This window comes from Euwallacea similis, unplaced genomic scaffold (assembly GCF_039881205.1).
Source record: "Euwallacea similis isolate ESF13 unplaced genomic scaffold, ESF131.1 scaffold_38, whole genome shotgun sequence".
NCBI lineage: Eukaryota > Metazoa > Arthropoda > Insecta > Coleoptera > Curculionidae > Euwallacea > Euwallacea similis.
In genome coordinates this window covers 607,139-620,535 of record NW_027098663.1, presented here as the reverse complement: position 1 = coordinate 620,535, position 13,397 = coordinate 607,139, and positions in this window count along the sequence as shown.

Below are 13,397 nucleotides of genomic sequence, written 5' to 3'. Positions count from 1 at the left end.
GACCACTCAAAATGTTCCTTTAGACAAGCTCTATCCAACGGTGCAATCAGTCGTGGGACTATTTTGATGAATTCCTGAGATAGAAATACACATACGTCAAATATACCGAGTAAATATTAAAAGTTTGCACGCTCCGCGCTCGGAAATTTCTGGTCCGATTCGGCCGTGTGACCACTCAAAATGTTCCTCTAGACCAGCTCTATCCAACGGTGGGATCAGTCGTGGGACTATTTTGATGAATTCCTGAGAGAAAAATCCACATTCCTCAAATAAACCGGGTAATTATTAAAAGTTTGCACGCTCCGCGCTCGGAAATTTCTGGTCCGATTCGGCCGTGTGACCACTCAAAATGATCCTCTAGACCAGCTCTATCCAACGGTGGGATCAGTCGTGGGACTATTTTGATGAATTCCTGAGAGAAAAATCCACATACCTCAAATAAACCGGTTAATTATTAAAAGTTTGCACGCTCCGCGCTCGGAAATTCCTGGTCCGATTCGGCCGAGTGACCACTCAAAATGTTCCTCTAGACAAGCTCTATCCAACGGTGGTATCAGTCGTGGGACTATTTTGATGAATTCCTGAGAGAAAAATCCACATTCCTCCAATAAACCGGGTAATTATTAAAAGTTTGCACGCTCCGCGCTCGGAAATTTCTGGTCCGAATCGGCCGTGTGATCACTCAAAATGTTCCTCTAGACAAGCTCTATCCAACGGTGGGATCAGTCGTGGGACTAATTTGATGAATTCCTGAGAGAAAAATCCACATACCTCAAATAAACCGGTTAATTATTAAAAGTTTGCACGCTCCGCGCTCGGAAATTTCTGGTCCGAATCGGCAGTGTGATCACTCAAAATGTTCCTCTAGACAAGCTCTATCCAACGGTGCAATCAGTCGTGGGACTATTTTGATGAATTCCTGAGAGAAAAATCCACATACCTCAAATAAACAGGGTAATTATTAAAAGTTTGCACGCTCCGCGCTCGGAAATTCCTGGTCCGATTCGGCCGTGTGACCACTCAAAATGTTCCTTTAGACAAGCTCTATCCAACGGTGGGATCAGTCTTGGGACTATTTTGATGAATTCCTGAGAGAAAAATCCACATACCTCAAATAAACAGGGTAATTATTAAAAGTTTGCACGCTCCGCGCTCGGAAATTTCTGATCCGAATCGGCCGTGTGATCACTCAAAATGTTCCTCTAGACAAGCTCTATCCAAAGGTGGGATCAGTCGTGGGACTAATTTGATGAATTCCTGAGAGAAAAATCCACATACCTCAAATAAACCGGGTAATTATTAAAAGTTTGCACGCTCCGCGCTCGGAAATTTCTGGTCCGATTCGGCCGAGTGACCACTCAAAATATTCCTCTAGACAAGCTCTATCCAACGGTGGGATCAGTCGTGGGACTAATTTGATGAATTCCTGAGAGAAAAATCCACATACCTCAAATAAACCGGTTAATTATTAAAAGTTTGCACGCTCCGCGCTCGGAAATTTCTGGTCCGATTCGGCCGAGTGACCACTCAAAATATTCCTCTAGACAAGCTCTATCCAACGGTGGGATCAGTCGGGGGACTATTTTGATGAATTCCTGAGAGAAAAATCCACATACCTCAAATAAACCGGGTAATTATTAAAAGTTTGCACGCTCCGCGCTCGGAAATTTCTGGTCCGATTCGGCCGAGTGACCACTCAAAATGTTCCTCTAGACAAGCTCTATCCAACGGTGGTATCAGTCGTGGGACTATTTTGATGAATTCCTGAGAGAAAAATCCACATACCTCAAATAAACCGGGTAATTATTAAAAGTTTGCACGCTCCGCGCTCGGAAATTCCTGGTCCGATTCGGCCGTGTGACCACTCAAAATGTTCCTTTAGACAAGCTCTATCCAACGGTGCGATCAGTCGTGGGACTATTTTGATGAATTCCTGAGAGAAAAATCCACATACCTCAAATAAACCGGGTAATTATTAAAAGTTTGCACGCTCCGCGCTCGGAAATTCCTGGTCCGATTCGGCCGAGTGACCGCTCAAAATGTTCCTCTAGACAAGCTCTATCCAACGGTGGGATCAGTCGTGGGACTATTTTGATGAATTCCTGAGAAAAAAATCCACATACTTCAAATAAGCCGGTTAATTATTAAAAGTTTGGACGCTCCGCGCTCGGAAAATCCTGGTCCGATTCGGCCGAGTGACCGCTCAAAATGTTCCTCTAGACAAGCTCTATCCAACGGTGGGATCAGTCGTGGGACTAATTTGATGAATTCCTGAGAGAAAAATCCACATACCTCAAATAAACCGGGTAATTATTAAAAGTTTGCACGCTCCGCGCTCGGAAATTTCTGGTCCGATTCGGCCGAGTGACCACTCAAAATATTCCTCTAGACAAGCTCTATCCAACGGTGGGATCAGTCGTGGGACTAATTTGATGAATTCCTGAGAGAAAAATCCACATACCTCAAATAAACCGGTTAATTATTAAAAGTTTGCACGCTCCGCGCTCGGAAATTTCTGGTCCGATTCGGCCGAGTGACCACTCAAAATATTCCTCTAGACAAGCTCTATCCAACGGTGGGATCAGTCGGGGGACTATTTTGATGAATTCCTGAGAGAAAAATCCACATACCTCAAATAAACCGGGTAATTATTAAAAGTTTGCACGCTCCGCGCTCGGAAATTTCTGGTCCGATTCGGCCGAGTGACCACTCAAAATGTTCCTCTAGACAAGCTCAATCCAACGGTGGTATCAGTCGTGGGACTATTTTGATGAATTCCTGAGAGAAAAATCCACATACCTCAAATAAACCGGGTAATTATTAAAAGTTTGCACGCTCCGCGCTCGGAAATTCCTGGTCCGATTCGGCCGTGTGACCACTCAAAATGTTCCTTTAGACAAGCTCTATCCAACGGTGCGATCAGTCGTGGGACTATTTTGATGAATTCCTGAGAGAAAAATCCACATACCTCAAATAAACCGGTTAATTATTAAAAGTTTGGACGCTCCGCGCTCGGAAAATCCTGGTCCGATTCGGCCGAGTGACCGCTCAAAATGTTCCTCTAGACAAGCTCTATCCAACGGTGGGATCAGTCGTGGGACTATTTTGATGAATTCCTGAGATAGAAATCCATATACCTCGAATAAACCGGGTAATTATTAAAAGTTTGCACGCTCCGCGCTCGGAAATTTCTGGTCCGATTCGGCCGTGTGACCACTCAAAATGTTCCTCTAGACAAGCTCTATCCAACGGTGTGATCAGTCGTGGGACTATTTTGATGAATTCCTGAGATAGAAATCCATATACCTCGAATAAACCGGGTAATTATTAAAAGTTTGCACGCTCCGCCCTCGGAAATTTCTGGTCCGATTCGGCCGAGTGACCACTTAAAATGTTCCTCTAGACAAGCTCTATCCAAAGGTGGTATCAGTCGTGGGACTATTTTGATGAATTCCTGAGAGAAAAATCCACATACCTCAAATAAACCGGGTAATTATTAAAAGTTTGCACGCTCCGCGCTCGGAAATTCCTGGTCCGATTCGGCCGAGTGACCGCTCAAAATGTTCCTCTAGACAAGCTCTATCCAACGGTGGGATCAGTCGTGGGACTATTTTGATGAATTCCTGAGAAAAAAATCCACATACTTCAAATAAGCCGGTTAATTATTAAAAGTTTGGACGCTCCGCGCTCGGAAAATCCTGGTCCGATTCGGCCGAGTGACCGCTCAAAATGTTCCTCTAGACAAGCTCTATCCAACGGTGGGATCAGTCGTGGGACTATTTTGATGAATTCCTGAGAGAAAAATCCACATACCTCAAATAAACAGGGTAATTATTAAAAGTTTGCACGCTCCGCGCTCAGAAATTTCTGGCCCGATTCGGCCGAGTGACCACTCAAAATGTTCCTCTAGACAAGCTCTATCCAACGGTGGTATCAGTCGTGGGACTATTTTGATGAATTCCTGAGATAGAAATCCATATACCTCGAATAAACCGGGTAATTATTAAAAGTTTGCACGCTCCGCGCTCGGAAATTTCTGGTCCGATTCGGCCGTGTGACCACTCAAAATGTTCCTCTAGACAAGCTCTATCCAACGGTGTGATCAGTCGTGGGACTATTTTGATGAATTCCTGAGATAGAAATCCATATACCTCGAATAAACCGGGTAATTATTAAAAGTTTGCACGCTCCGCCCTCGGAAATTTCTGGTCCGATTCGGCCGAGTGACCACTTAAAATGTTCCTCTAGACAAGCTCTATACAACGGTGCGATCAGTCGGGGGACTATTTTGATGAATTCCTGAGATAGAAATCCACATACCTCAAATAAACCGGGTAATTATTAAAAGTTTGCACGCTCCGCGCTCGGAAATTTCTGGTCCGATTCGGCCGAGTGACCACTCAAAATATTCCTCTAGACAAGCTCTATCCAACGGTGGGATCAGTCGTGGGACTAATTTGATGAATTCCTGAGAGAAAAATCCACATACCTCAAATAAACCGGTTAATTATTAAAAGTTTGCACGCTCCGCGCTCGGAAATTTCTGGTCCGATTCGGCCGAGTGACCACTCAAAATATTCCTCTAGACAAGCTCTATCCAACGGTGGGATCAGTCGGGGGACTATTTTGATGAATTCCTGAGAGAAAAATCCACATACCTCAAATAAACCGGGTAATTATTAAAAGTTTGCACGCTCCGCGCTCGGAAATTTCTGGTCCGATTCGGCCGAGTGACCACTCAAAATGTTCCTCTAGACAAGCTCTATCCAACGGTGGTATCAGTCGTGGGACTATTTTGATGAATTCCTGAGAGAAAAATCCACATACCTCAAATAAACCGGGTAATTATTAAAAGTTTGCACGCTCCGCGCTCGGAAATTCCTGGTCCGATTCGGCCGTGTGACCACTCAAAATGTTCCTTTAGACAAGCTCTATCCAACGGTGCGATCAGTCGTGGGACTATTTTGATGAATTCCTGAGAGAAAAATCCACATACCTCAAATAAACCGGGTAATTATTAAAAGTTTGCACGCTCCGCGCTCGGAAATTCCTGGTCCGATTCGGCCGAGTGACCGCTCAAAATGTTCCTCTAGACAAGCTCTATCCAACGGTGGGATCAGTCGTGGGACTATTTTGATGAATTCCTGAGAAAAAAATCCACATACTTCAAATAAGCCGGTTAATTATTAAAAGTTTGGACGCTCCGCGCTCGGAAAATCCTGGTCCGATTCGGCCGAGTGACCGCTCAAAATGTTCCTCTAGACAAGCTCTATCCAACGGTGGGATCAGTCGTGGGACTAATTTGATGAATTCCTGAGAGAAAAATCCACATACCTCAAATAAACCGGGTAATTATTAAAAGTTTGCACGCTCCGCGCTCGGAAATTTCTGGTCCGATTCGGCCGAGTGACCACTCAAAATATTCCTCTAGACAAGCTCTATCCAACGGTGGGATCAGTCGTGGGACTAATTTGATGAATTCCTGAGAGAAAAATCCACATACCTCAAATAAACCGGTTAATTATTAAAAGTTTGCACGCTCCGCGCTCGGAAATTTCTGGTCCGATTCGGCCGAGTGACCACTCAAAATATTCCTCTAGACAAGCTCTATCCAACGGTGGGATCAGTCGGGGGACTATTTTGATGAATTCCTGAGAGAAAAATCCACATACCTCAAATAAACCGGGTAATTATTAAAAGTTTGCACGCTCCGCGCTCGGAAATTTCTGGTCCGATTCGGCCGAGTGACCACTCAAAATGTTCCTCTAGACAAGCTCAATCCAACGGTGGTATCAGTCGTGGGACTATTTTGATGAATTCCTGAGAGAAAAATCCACATACCTCAAATAAACCGGGTAATTATTAAAAGTTTGCACGCTCCGCGCTCGGAAATTCCTGGTCCGATTCGGCCGTGTGACCACTCAAAATGTTCCTTTAGACAAGCTCTATCCAACGGTGCGATCAGTCGTGGGACTATTTTGATGAATTCCTGAGAGAAAAATCCACATACCTCAAATAAACCGGGTAATTATTAAAAGTTTGCACGCTCCGCGCTCGGAAATTCCTGGTCCGATTCGGCCGAGTGACCGCTCAAAATGTTCCTCTAGACAAGCTCTATCCAACGGTGGGATCAGTCGTGGGACTATTTTGATGAATTCCTGAGAAAAAAATCCACATACTTCAAATAAGCCGGTTAATTATTAAAAGTTTGGACGCTCCGCGCTCGGAAAATCCTGGTCCGATTCGGCCGAGTGACCGCTCAAAATGTTCCTCTAGACAAGCTCTATCCAACGGTGGGATCAGTCGTGGGACTATTTTGATGAATTCCTGAGAGAAAAATCCACATACCTCAAATAAACAGGGTAATTATTAAAAGTTTGCACGCTCCGCGCTCAGAAATTTCTGGCCCGATTCGGCCGAGTGACCACTCAAAATGTTCCTCTAGACAAGCTCTATCCAACGGTGGTATCAGTCGTGGGACTATTTTGATGAATTCCTGAGATAGAAATCCATATACCTCGAATAAACCGGGTAATTATTAAAAGTTTGCACGCTCCGCGCTCGGAAATTTCTGGTCCGATTCGGCCGTGTGACCACTCAAAATGTTCCTCTAGACAAGCTCTATCCAACGGTGTGATCAGTCGTGGGACTATTTTGATGAATTCCTGAGATAGAAATCCATATACCTCGAATAAACCGGGTAATTATTAAAAGTTTGCACGCTCCGCCCTCGGAAATTTCTGGTCCGATTCGGCCGAGTGACCACTTAAAATGTTCCTCTAGACAAGCTCTATCCAAAGGTGGTATCAGTCGTGGGACTATTTTGATGAATTCCTGAGAGAAAAATCCACATACCTCAAATAAACCGGGTAATTATTAAAAGTTTGCACGCTCCGCGCTCGGAAATTCCTGGTCCGATTCGGCCGAGTGACCGCTCAAAATGTTCCTCTAGACAAGCTCTATCCAACGGTGGGATCAGTCGTGGGACTATTTTGATGAATTCCTGAGAAAAAAATCCACATACTTCAAATAAGCCGGTTAATTATTAAAAGTTTGGACGCTCCGCGCTCGGAAAATCCTGGTCCGATTCGGCCGAGTGACCGCTCAAAATGTTCCTCTAGACAAGCTCTATCCAACGGTGGGATCAGTCGTGGGACTATTTTGATGAATTCCTGAGAGAAAAATCCACATACCTCAAATAAACAGGGTAATTATTAAAAGTTTGCACGCTCCGCGCTCAGAAATTTCTGGCCCGATTCGGCCGAGTGACCACTCAAAATGTTCCTCTAGACAAGCTCTATCCAACGGTGGTATCAGTCGTGGGACTATTTTGATGAATTCCTGAGATAGAAATCCATATACCTCGAATAAACCGGGTAATTATTAAAAGTTTGCACGCTCCGCGCTCGGAAATTTCTGGTCCGATTCGGCCGTGTGACCACTCAAAATGTTCCTCTAGACAAGCTCTATCCAACGGTGTGATCAGTCGTGGGACTATTTTGATGAATTCCTGAGATAGAAATCCATATACCTCGAATAAACCGGGTAATTATTAAAAGTTTGCACGCTCCGCCCTCGGAAATTTCTGGTCCGATTCGGCCGAGTGACCACTTAAAATGTTCCTCTAGACAAGCTCTATACAACGGTGCGATCAGTCGGGGGACTATTTTGATGAATTCCTGAGATAGAAATCCACATACCTCAAATAAACCGGGTAATTATTAAAAGTTTGCACGCTCCGCGCTCGGAAATTTCTGGTCCGAATCGGCCGTGTGACCACTCAAAATGTTCCTCTAGACAAGCTCTATACAACGGTGCGATCAGTCGGGGGACTATTTTGATGAATTCCTGAGAGAAAAATCCACATACCTCAAATAAACAGGGTAATTATTAAAAGTTTGCACGCTCCGCGCTCGGAAATTTCTGGTCCGATTCGGCCGAGTGACCACTCAAAATGTTCCTCTAGACAAGCTCTATCCAACGGTGGTATCAGTCGTGGGACTATTTTGATGAATTCCTGAGATAGAAATCCATATACCTCGAATAAACCGGGTAATTATTAAAAGTTTGCACGCTCCGCGCTCGGAAATTTCTGGTCCGATTCGGCCGTGTGACCACTCAAAATGTTCCTCTAGACAAGCTCTATCCAACGGTGGGATCAGTCGTGGGACTATTTTGATGAATTCCTGAGAAAAAAATCCACATACTTCAAATAAGCCGGTTAATTATTAAAAGTTTGGACGCTCCGCGCTCGGAAAATCCTGGTCCGATTCGGCCGAGTGACCGCTCAAAATGTTCCTCTAGACAAGCTCTATCCAACGGTGGGATCAGTCGTGGGACTATTTTGATGCATTCCTGAGAGAAAAATCCACATACCTCAAATAAACAGGGTAATTATTAAAAGTTTGCACGCTCCGCGCTCAGAAATTTCTGGCCCGATTCGGCCGAGTGACCACTCAAAATGTTCCTCTAGACAAGCTCTATCCAACGGTGGTATCAGTCGTGGGACTATTTTGATGAATTCCTGAGATAGAAATCCACATACCTCGAATAAACCGGGTAATTATTAAAAGTTTGCACGCTCCGCGCTCGGAAATTTCTGTTCCGAATCGGCCGTGTGATCACTCAAAATGTTCCTCTAGACAAGCTCTATCCAACGGAGGGATCAGTCGTGGGACTATTTTGATGAATTCCAGAGATAGAAATACACATACGTCAAATATACCGGGTAATTATTAAAAGTTTGCACGCTCCGCGCTCGGAAATTCCTGGTCCGATTCGGCCGTGTGACCACTCAAAATGTTCCTCTAGACAAGCTCTATACAACGGTGCGATCAGTCGGGGGACTATTTTGATGAATTCCTGAGAGAAAAATCCACATACCTCAAATAAACAGGGTAATTATTAAAAGTTTGCACGCTCCGCGCTCGGAAATTTCTGGTCCGATTCGGCCGAGTGACCACTCAAAATGTTCCTCTAGACAAGCTCTATCCAACGGTGGTATCAGTCGTGGGACTATTTTGATGAATTCCTGAGATAGAAATCCATATACCTCGAATAAACCGGGTAATTATTAAAAGTTTGCACGCTCCGCGCTCGGAAATTTCTGGTCCGATTCGGCCGTGTGACCACTCAAAATGTTCCTCTAGACAAGCTCTATCCAACGGTGGGATCAGTCGTGGGACTATTTTGATGAATTCCTGAGAGAAAAATCCACATACTTCAAATAAGCCGGTTAATTATTAAAAGTTTGGACGCTCCGCGCTCGGAAAATCCTGGTCCGATTCGGCCGAGTGACCGCTCAAAATGTTCCTCTAGACAAGCTCTATCCAACGGTGGGATCAGTCGTGGGACTATTTTGATGAATTCCTGAGAGAAAAATCCACATACCTCAAATAAACAGGGTAATTATTAAAAGTTTGCACGCTCCGCGCTCAGAAATTTCTGGCCCGATTCGGCCGAGTGACCACTCAAAATGTTCCTCTAGACAAGCTCTATCCAACGGTGGTATCAGTCGTGGGACTATTTTGATGAATTCCTGAGATAGAAATCCACATACCTCGAATAAACCGGGTAATTATTAAAAGTTTGCACGCTCCGCGCTCGGAAATTTCTGTTCCGAATCGGCCGTGTGATCACTCAAAATGTTCCTCTAGACAAGCTCTATCCAACGGAGGGATCAGTCGTGGGACTATTTTGATGAATTCCAGAGATAGAAATACACATACGTCAAATATACCGGGTAATTATTAAAAGTTTGCACGCTCCGCGCTCGGAAATTCCTGGTCCGATTCGGCCGTGTGACCACTCAAAATGTTCCTCTAGACAAGCTCTATCCCACGGTGTGATCAGTCGTGGGACTATTTTGATGAATTCCTGAGATAGAAATACACATACGTCAAATATACCGAGTAAATATTAAAAGTTTGCACGCTCCGCGCTCGGAAATTTCTGGTCCGATTTGGCCGAGTGACCACTCAAAATGTTCCTCTAGACAAGCTCTATACAACGGTGGGATCAGTCGTGGGACTATTTTGATGAATTCCTGAGAGAAAAATCCACATACCTCAAATAAACAGGGTAATTATTAAAAGTTTGCACGCTCCGCGCTCGGAAATTTCTGGTCCGATTTGGCCGAGTGACCACTCAAAATGTTCCTCTAGACAAGCTCTATCCAACGGTGGTATCAGTCGTGGGACTATTTTGATGAATTCCTGAGAGAAAAATCCACATACCTCAAATAAACCGGGTAATTATTAAAAGTTTGCACGCTCCGCGCTCGGAAATTCCTGGTCCGATTCGGCCGTGTGACCACTCAAAATGTTCCTTTAGACAAGCTCTATCCAACGGTGCGATCAGTCGTGGGACTATTTTGATGAATTCCTGAGAGAAAAATCCACATACCTCAAATAAACCGGGTAATTATTAAAAGTTTGCACGCTCCGCGCTCGGAAATTCCTGGTCCGATTCGGCCGAGTGACCGCTCAAAATGTTCCTCTAGACAAGCTCTATCCAACGGTGGGATCAGTCGTGGGACTATTTTGATGAATTCCTGAGAAAAAAATCCACATACTTCAAATAAGCCGGTTAATTATTAAAAGTTTGGACGCTCCGCGCTCGGAAAATCCTGGTCCGATTCGGCCGAGTGACCGCTCAAAATGTTCCTCTAGACAAGCTCTATCCAACGGTGGGATCAGTCGTGGGACTAATTTGATGAATTCCTGAGAGAAAAATCCACATACCTCAAATAAACCGGGTAATTATTAAAAGTTTGCACGCTCCGCGCTCGGAAATTTCTGGTCCGATTCGGCCGAGTGACCACTCAAAATATTCCTCTAGACAAGCTCTATCCAACGGTGGGATCAGTCGTGGGACTAATTTGATGAATTCCTGAGAGAAAAATCCACATACCTCAAATAAACCGGTTAATTATTAAAAGTTTGCACGCTCCGCGCTCGGAAATTTCTGGTCCGATTCGGCCGAGTGACCACTCAAAATATTCCTCTAGACAAGCTCTATCCAACGGTGGGATCAGTCGGGGGACTATTTTGATGAATTCCTGAGAGAAAAATCCACATACCTCAAATAAACCGGGTAATTATTAAAAGTTTGCACGCTCCGCGCTCGGAAATTTCTGGTCCGATTCGGCCGAGTGACCACTCAAAATGTTCCTCTAGACAAGCTCTATCCAACGGTGGTATCAGTCGTGGGACTATTTTGATGAATTCCTGAGAGAAAAATCCACATACCTCAAATAAACCGGGTAATTATTAAAAGTTTGCACGCTCCGCGCTCGGAAATTCCTGGTCCGATTCGGCCGTGTGACCACTCAAAATGTTCCTTTAGACAAGCTCTATCCAACGGTGCGATCAGTCGTGGGACTATTTTGATGAATTCCTGAGAGAAAAATCCACATACCTCAAATAAACCGGGTAATTATTAAAAGTTTGCACGCTCCGCGCTCGGAAATTCCTGGTCCGATTCGGCCGAGTGACCGCTCAAAATGTTCCTCTAGACAAGCTCTATCCAACGGTGGGATCAGTCGTGGGACTATTTTGATGAATTCCTGAGAAAAAAATCCACATACTTCAAATAAGCCGGTTAATTATTAAAAGTTTGGACGCTCCGCGCTCGGAAAATCCTGGTCCGATTCGGCCGAGTGACCGCTCAAAATGTTCCTCTAGACAAGCTCTATCCAACGGTGGGATCAGTCGTGGGACTATTTTGATGAATTCCTGAGAGAAAAATCCACATACCTCAAATAAACAGGGTAATTATTAAAAGTTTGCACGCTCCGCGCTCAGAAATTTCTGGCCCGATTCGGCCGAGTGACCACTCAAAATGTTCCTCTAGACAAGCTCTATCCAACGGTGGTATCAGTCGTGGGACTATTTTGATGAATTCCTGAGATAGAAATCCATATACCTCGAATAAACCGGGTAATTATTAAAAGTTTGCACGCTCCGCGCTCGGAAATTTCTGGTCCGATTCGGCCGTGTGACCACTCAAAATGTTCCTCTAGACAAGCTCTATCCAACGGTGTGATCAGTCGTGGGACTATTTTGATGAATTCCTGAGATAGAAATCCATATACCTCGAATAAACCGGGTAATTATTAAAAGTTTGCACGCTCCGCCCTCGGAAATTTCTGGTCCGATTCGGCCGAGTGACCACTTAAAATGTTCCTCTAGACAAGCTCTATCCAAAGGTGGTATCAGTCGTGGGACTATTTTGATGAATTCCTGAGATAGAAATCCACATACCTCAAATAAACCGGGTAATTATTAAAAGTTTGCACGCTCCGCGCTCGGAAATTTCTGGTCCGAATCGGCCGTGTGACCACTCAAAATGTTCCTCTAGACAAGCTCTATACAACGGTGCGATCAGTCGGGGGACTATTTTGATGAATTCCTGAGAGAAAAATCCACATACCTCAAATAAACAGGGTAATTATTAAAAGTTTGCACGCTCCGCGCTCGGAAATTTCTGGTCCGATTCGGCCGAGTGACCACTCAAAATGTTCCTCTAGACAAGCTCTATCCAACGGTGGTATCAGTCGTGGGACTATTTTGATGAATTCCTGAGATAGAAATCCATATACCTCGAATAAACCGGGTAATTATTAAAAGTTTGCACGCTCCGCGCTCGGAAATTTCTGGTCCGATTCGGCCGTGTGACCACTCAAAATGTTCCTCTAGACAAGCTCTATCCAACGGTGGGATCAGTCGTGGGACTATTTTGATGAATTCCTGAGAAAAAAATCCACATACTTCAAATAAGCCGGTTAATTATTAAAAGTTTGGACGCTCCGCGCTCGGAAAATCCTGGTCCGATTCGGCCGAGTGACCGCTCAAAATGTTCCTCTAGACAAGCTCTATCCAACGGTGGGATCAGTCGTGGGACTATTTTGATGAATTCCTGAGAGAAAAATCCACATACCTCAAATAAACAGGGTAATTATTAAAAGTTTGCACGCTCCGCGCTCAGAAATTTCTGGCCCGATTCGGCCGAGTGACCACTCAAAATGTTCCTCTAGACAAGCTCTATCCAACGGTGGTATCAGTCGTGGGACTATTTTGATGAATTCCTGAGATAGAAATCCACATACCTCGAATAAACCGGGTAATTATTAAAAGTTTGCACGCTCCGCGCTCGGAAATTTCTGTTCCGAATCGGCCGTGTGATCACTCAAAATGTTCCTCTAGACAAGCTCTATCCAACGGAGGGATCAGTCGTGGGACTATTTTGATGAATTCCTGAGATAGAAATCCACATACCTCGAATAAACCGGGTAATTATTAAAAGTTTGCACGCTCCGCGCTCGGAAATTCCTGGTCCGATTCGGCCGTGTGACCACTCAAAATGTTCCTCTAGACAAGCTCTATACAACGGTGCGA